General features: G+C 38.6%; 1 protein-coding gene across 1 annotated transcript in view; it reads left to right on the top strand.

The window, feature by feature from the left end:
• The first annotated feature begins 1,297 nt into the window (after positions 1 to 1,297).
• BRINP3 (BMP/retinoic acid inducible neural specific 3) overlaps positions 1,298 to 7,221 on the top strand; it is a 428,987-nt gene continuing 423,063 nt past the window's right edge. The window contains exon 1 of the mRNA XM_014590228.2: positions 1,298 to 1,729. The gene's annotated coding sequence lies outside the window, so the exon portion shown is untranslated. The remainder of the gene's footprint in view (positions 1,730 to 7,221) is intronic.

The raw sequence follows: 7,221 nt of genomic DNA, 5'->3' as shown, positions 1-7,221 counted from the left end.
ACCTTCCCCCCATCCCCCCGTCTCGAGATACAAGGGCTTCTTCCCCCCACCGGCGCCCACCGTGAGAGCAGGGTCGTCACTACAGTCCGCACCACTTGGCGCCCCTCACCGCCACTAGTTTCTTCCTGGTCTCTTTCCCGGCCCGGTCGTCCTGCCTGACAGCCCGAGCCATCCACGTCCGTGACTTCATTTGAAGAAACGAGGGTTTAAGATCTTTCCCCCATTCAAACGTCCTCTTCCGAGCGCTGCTGCTGTAGCGCAGGGGTGGAGGGGAGGCGGGGAAAAAAAAAACAACAAAACAACTTTCGGTGCAGTCAGATCTGCTCTTCCCACCCTAGTCTACACCAGAGAGGCACAGGCGTCGGTGCTTAGGTAAGTGTGCTTTCCTGGACTAGAACCCGCAGCTCCGCGGAGGAAGAGGGAATTGACATCCCAGAGGCTCCCGCAGCCCAGAACGCTGTGGCCTCGGGGCTAGCAACAGGCGACTCTGCCTGGAGAGTCTCCGCAGCTCTGGGCAACGCCTAAGCCACCTGGGCTGGGGACCCAGCAAGGCGAGGTGGCCAGCGGACTGGCTGGCCCTAGGTTGACGCGCGGCGTGGGAGTGACCCGCGCCGCGCGGTCTGAGTGCCTGGCCCTGACCCGCCGGCGCAGGCTCCGCGCTCAGCCCTGCGGAGAACGCATGCTGGCGGGGGGCATTTGCAGCCGAGCGTGGGGCGCGCCAGGGGGGCTCATCCTTCCAGAAAGCTCCGTTTCCAACCCTCCGGGGGCCGAACTTGATCAAAACCTCTGTGTACGAGAGGGCAGACTTGAAATCGCTGGAATTTCAACATCTTCCTGCGTTAACATTTACTATTATTTTTTAAAACAGAGACATAGAAAAGATCAGTAAATACGATGCTTCTAGATGCCTTCTTTACAGAACCCTAATGGGTGTCTTCATCCGACTGCTTAGGAGGGCTCAGCATTGCCAATGGGCAGCTCAGGCCCTGGGTTAAAGTACCCCTGACCCCCAGGGCCCCACTCCTTCAACTCCCGGAATCCGGAGGGAAGGAGTGAGGTCTTCAACTTGGATTTCAACTTGGAGCTGGAGCCTGGAATATAAGGAGGAAGTTAAAAGCACAGAGTGGGAGTTGGGTTCTGTCTTAAGCCTACTTAAGAGTTGGTCTTTCATTTTCATTTCCCCCTCCTCTGGGGGGAGGGGGTAGGGCGGGAGGTAGGAGGATTGGGACTAGGAGCTTCTTTCTCCTCTGGCGTCCACCAGGGAGGGGGTGGTGCTTCTTGGCCGCTGGTTCCTGCGGTTCTGCAGCCACACAGTGGCCAGAGAGTTTAAGTCTCCGATGGCTGTTCTCCTAGTCCCCAAGAGTTGAACCAGAAAGCCTTTCACTTTGCACCGAGTCCAGAACGTGACCAGCCCTTCAGAGAAGGGACCTCCTTCTAGTGGGAACCCGGCTGGGAAACGCAGGACAGTCTCCACCTAAGGAGAAGATGCATGTTCCAGCGGTGTGAGGTGCCAGCCAGCTGTTTGAAAACAGGAAGAGGGGACTGGGGTTGCAAATTAACCCTGGTATCGCGGACAGATATTCTGGCCAGTCCAATGTGTGTTAGCAAAGACGGCAGCTCCAGGGTATAAAACTGTCACAGCAGTGTGGAAGACAGATGATTCAGATGCTGGGGACTTTTTTCTTTTGCGTGCTATTCAGATTTGTTTGTCATCCATGCAGTTAAGCAGGTAAGGACTGAATGTCTTTATTTTATCGACAATCATCTACCCTGTGTTTGACCCGTTCTGTGATGACTATTCCTGGTTTCAAACTGTGGATATATGCATTTTCAGCTGGTCCTGCTCGGATGCATAACTTCTTAATATTCACATTCATGAATCTGTTTAAAGTCATTTAAATGTTCCACATGCATCCATTTAAATGTTTAATGTGCATTCATTTAAATGTTGAAGAATGGTAGGAAATCATAAATTGGACCGAGGTGAGAGGAAGAAACGGGGAAGGTAGAGATGTAGAGAAGGGAATGTATAAACCCTAATGAAACAGGGAACATGGCAGTTAGTTGCAGAAATGCATTAAAACGTTGCTGCTGGTTGAGGTCACAGACCTTAATATATAAAGGACAGCCGGGGAAGTATTAAGGGCATCTTGAGCTAGCAAAGTCATTTGGACTACTTGAGGGAAATGTTTGGTGTGCTATTTTCTCAATCTTGAAAGAAATAAACAATCCATGGGGTGGGGGTAAGGTGGGTTTTCCAGTAGGGTGAGGGAAGAGGAGCTTGCTCAAGGGCAGTGTTCTTTTTGACCCTTGTATGGAAGTCTTTGGGCTTAAGAAACTAGAACCAGTTGGAAAATTGAAAAAAAAAAATAAAGAAAATTAAAGCTAATTTAGAAAATTATGGGAACTCGCCCCCCAAATAAATCTCTTTTAAATTCAAAGTTGTAGGTGAGTCAATTGAGCACCAGTAAAGTTCTTCTGCCATGAGACTGAACTCAACACAACAACAGAATATATTTTGAATATTTTGATATGTTGTTATTATTGTTGATATTGTTTTGCTTCCATGTGGAAGGGCTGGAGTTTTCACACAGTGAGGCAAAAAGATATTATTAAGACACAGTCATCCAACTATGTGTTATTACTCTTTCTCTTCTCTAAGAAATTTTATTCTTTAAATTTTCTCTGGAAATATTTTTAGTACTTACATTGATCAGTGTGGATCCCTGATCAATAATTTTTCTGCTTGTAAAGCCCGCTGATAAGATCTTGAAGAAATAAGAGAGATAATTGCAACTTTGGCTTGTGAAATTGCAGAGTTATAGTGCTTTTCTTCGTGTGATGCAAAAGGTAGTTTTTACTCATCTGAGAAAGTAATTTGTCAATGAATTCCAATTCCTCAATTCTGCATTTTATCCACTGGAATTTTATTGTCGTAAATATGCTCACTTCCTTTATACACACACACACACACACACTAGCCAGGAGTACAGAGGTACTTAAACTTAATGGGCAAACGCAAACATCACTGGAAAATACAGCACTTCTGTGCTTTATTTCTGGAAAGAGGTCCATATTTTTCCATGTTCAACAAAGTGACCCCAAAATAGTTAACCACCACTGCACTCAGAATGTCTGTATTGCCAAAATTCTATCCAGGTATTCAAATCAGGCAACACAGGAGAAACTAGGCAAGTAGAGACAAAAACATTTTAAAAGGAAGTAATAATAAAAATATGCATTTCTTGCCACACCACTCAGCAATCACAGATCTGGAAAAAGCAAACATAAAAAAACAAAAAAAAAACACAGAAAAACACACAGAAAAACACACATATGGATTGCTTTTCAGTGTCCAGAAAAATTATGACTCACTTGTCTTAAAACAAACATGTTCCAGGCTAGGTAAATACCACCACACCTCATGTATTTAGAAGGGTTTTCTTTTCCTTATGCATGCAAGGGACCATAGGTCCTTGGGGAGACCGTCAATTTACCAAACTTACTTCCTTTATACACACACACACACACACACACACACACACACACACACACATTTTTGGGATGGATGGAGAATGTACTTGTTTAAAATCTACATTGATTTAATAATAATGTTTTCCATATGAAATAGATACAGTATCATGTAGTGATCAGTTTAATTTATTTTTTAATTAAGTAATATTATTTGATTTCATCCTCTAATGGGTTTTTTTCCTGTTAAGAAGCCAAAAACTATAAAAGGGAATGAATAATTTTATAAACTGTAGTACATCATGATGTCCTTTATGCAAAATGATTGGTCTATTACGGTTAAGTAAATCAAACTTAAGTAGAAAGATACTATTAGGACTCAGACTGTGTGTGCGTATTACACCCAAACATATAGAAGCATGTATACCATTTTCACCGTTCACTTGACTTCTAGATTTGTGGGTTCTTTAAATCAAAGTGGAGTTTCTTTTTGGAATAGTGCCTGTGTGTGTGCTCGTTATAAATGCAAAGAACACAACTGGTGGGATTTCCAGACCTTGATGCTGCATTATCAACCAGTGCTTCAGTTTGCTGTGTGTCCAGTTAATTTGTCTTCTTTCATGTTGTCTTTTAAAAGAGCTGTGACTGACTAGAACGACAGTGTAAACATTTCAGGAATTTAGCAAAGAGGATATTTGTCGTCAAAGAGTTCAGACACAAACTGGAATATAACACCAATCCTTGACAAGATTAGCACAAATTAACTTTTTTCTTAAAACATATCCCAGAGGTGTTTGGATATTATGATTATGGTTTATGATGAAAAATACACGCTTTTTGGTCTCTTAAGGTTTTCTTTTCTTTTTCTTTTTTTTTTTTTTTTTTTTTCATTTCAAAGAGTAGGTTGTTGAGAAAGTAGGTCTAGGATCCTTCCTGAATTTCAGTTTTAGTTTTACTTGGTAAATGTGATCCTGGTAAGATTTCTTGACCACTCTATATTATTTCTGCTCTCATGTGGGAAAAACAGTATCAGTTTCAGAGGGTTATAGATAAAATGACATGAGAGATGGAAATGCTTTAAAAGGACAAATATATTAAGAAAAAAAAATTCTGCAGAAGATACACTTAAATTCGAAAATTTTGTCTTTTGACAAAGTTGTGTCTTTACCCAAGAAGTAACATTGCCTAAACTTTTTTCTTTTAACATTAGTGTCAGATATTCTTCCTTTATGATGACATGGTGCTGAATGAATTTAATGAATATGTCTTTGTTTTGATATGTTTACTTAAAATAATAACTTAATACAATTCCAAAGACACATTAGTTTTTATTTTCAGTATTTTCATCTTGGTTTTAATGCACTTCCTAGTGAATAGACACTTTATAAAACAGTTGCTGTTGATCAACATTTCATCATCATTTAATAAGAGCAAAGTCTGATATCTTGGCAAATTTCTATCATCAGCCCGATGATGTAGACCTATTTGAAACAAGATCAAAACACTTTCATGTAATAACTTCAAATTGGAGAAACTTGAAAAAAATAAAAAAGGCAGACTTCTAATTTCGAACATTTTTTACAAACTCACATTGAGTTTACCAAAATTAATTAGGGTAACACCTGGCGTTGCTGGTGTTTTAATTTAGCAACTACTTAAATAAGTCTATTTAGATACTTAGGAGTGTGTCTCTGAGCAGTTTCTCTATACATGACCATATGCACTAGATGATTTTAATAATTTTTGATGTTTACAATCCAGGAGTTCTGAAAGGGAGCAAAAGAAAAAAAAAGAGTTTGTGTTTGAATATTATTGATTGATAATGTTCAATCTTAATTGTTAAACAAAAGGGTACAATCTAATGTTTATTCTGTCCTAGAAAAGAGAAAACTAGTTTCTGAGGATCCAAAGACAAAATAGAACCATGAACATTGTGATCTTTCTACTGAAGATATACTGGAAAGTTACCGGCCAGGTCTCCTGATTTAGTTAGTTTGAAGCTATATCAAATAGCCACTGTAACCGTTTTATACTGGTCATCAAATATCTTCATCAATAACACCTAAAGGCTTTTATCACTATCATTTCAAAGCATTCTTGGTGAACTGTCAAGAATATTTGTATCAATTACTCTCTTGCAGGCCTATCCAGTTTCAAAGTCTCCATAGATAATTATTTTATAAGCCATGAACCCACTCCTCCAAGCGTCCTGTCAGAAATAAAGTATGGAGGTGACCAGTTCTAGTGTATTTTCTCAGTTTTGCAATAAAAGTAGCCAATTGTGAATAACCACTTGGTGCTTTGATGATTAAAAAGAAAGGCAAACGATGATTTACTAATCAATATCTTTCCCCTCAAGATTGAAAGCTATTACTAATACATTTTAATGAGCTTATTGGATCACTAGGTATTTCATCATGAACTGAACAGTGTTCAGATTTTTTAAATGCTTATTTTTAACCAAATAAGTAACCAACTGGGATGTGGGAAAATGACAAGTAATCTACAAAATTGAAAAACATTTAGACTCTCATTGTTTTATATTCATAATTATTTCTTAATAATCAGGATTCATAATTTATCAAATTTAAATTTTTTCATTAGGTTTAGAATTAAAAAGAGTATTTATCCTCGGTGTGACTTTTTTTCTTATACTGTTTTCATAAGTATTTGTGTTAATACCTAATGACTAATTTACTCAGATGTGGATGCCTTTTAAGAGCACCCAAAGCATAACAAATTCTCTTTAATAGCTAATAAAGTAGCTACCATATTATAGTTCCAGCAAATTAAATCTATAAAATACACATTTATTGATTAAAATAATAAATATGTGAACATTACATTCAAATGTATTGTAGCTCTCTGCTGTGTAAGAATTATTCTTTTATAATGGTGTGTTTCATTTAAATTCCATTATAGATTTATTGTGAAAAAAATACTTACAGATAGACTTATTCTTCATGATTTCTGTGATTATCAGCCAAGTTCATCAGGATTGAGCTGTTTTTTATTAACTTTTCTGGACTCTCACATTTCGTTAATTTTAAAAGCTATCTCTAGAATATTGCACTATTAAAAAACGATCTAGCTTTGAGAAGACCAGAACCGAGTAAGCATGCATTTTGGATTTCCCACTGTCAAGTAGTAGCCAGTATAAACAGCCTGTTACTTTATAGATTCATTAAACACTCACTCTCACAAATAGAAACCATTTTCTTTAAAACTTTTCCCACAAATACAAGCCAGTCTGGTGGAAAAAAAGTAGTGATTAATTTAAAGCAAAGAATAAATGTAGAGAGCAAAGCGTGAGTTTATTCAAGTATCATTTAAACATCACATCTAGTGTGCAGGGTGAGTAAAATCGTGTTCCGGTCAATATCTTTGATTTGTGTATGTGCTTTTCAGATGCAAGTGTTTATAACTGCTTTTAGATATGTTATTTTATACTATGGGCAGAAGCCCTTTCTGTTATAACTAAAGTAAATACAGAATAAGAAATAACCTAATCAGGAAGTTCTGAGAGTAGTAATATATTCAAGGGACTTCATGTCTTCAGGGTGGCAACATTTCTGATCCTATGAAAAATCAACCCTGTCAACATAGGTATGGAGAAGGAGAACTGTATTTTTCAAAAGGGGCCGCATCATAAATACTACTACTAAACGCTTCAAATTTTTAGGAGAAAAATCATGAAACGCTTAGTAGCCCATGCACCAAGGTGGTACAAAATACAATCTTACAATAATG

The sequence above is a fragment of the Tupaia chinensis genome, unplaced genomic scaffold, assembly GCF_000334495.1.
Source record: "Tupaia chinensis unplaced genomic scaffold, TupChi_1.0 Scaffold000420_1, whole genome shotgun sequence".
Taxonomy (NCBI): domain Eukaryota; kingdom Metazoa; phylum Chordata; class Mammalia; order Scandentia; family Tupaiidae; genus Tupaia; species Tupaia belangeri.
Note: the sequence above shows the minus strand (reverse complement) of the source record. Positions and strands in the feature narration are given on the sequence as shown.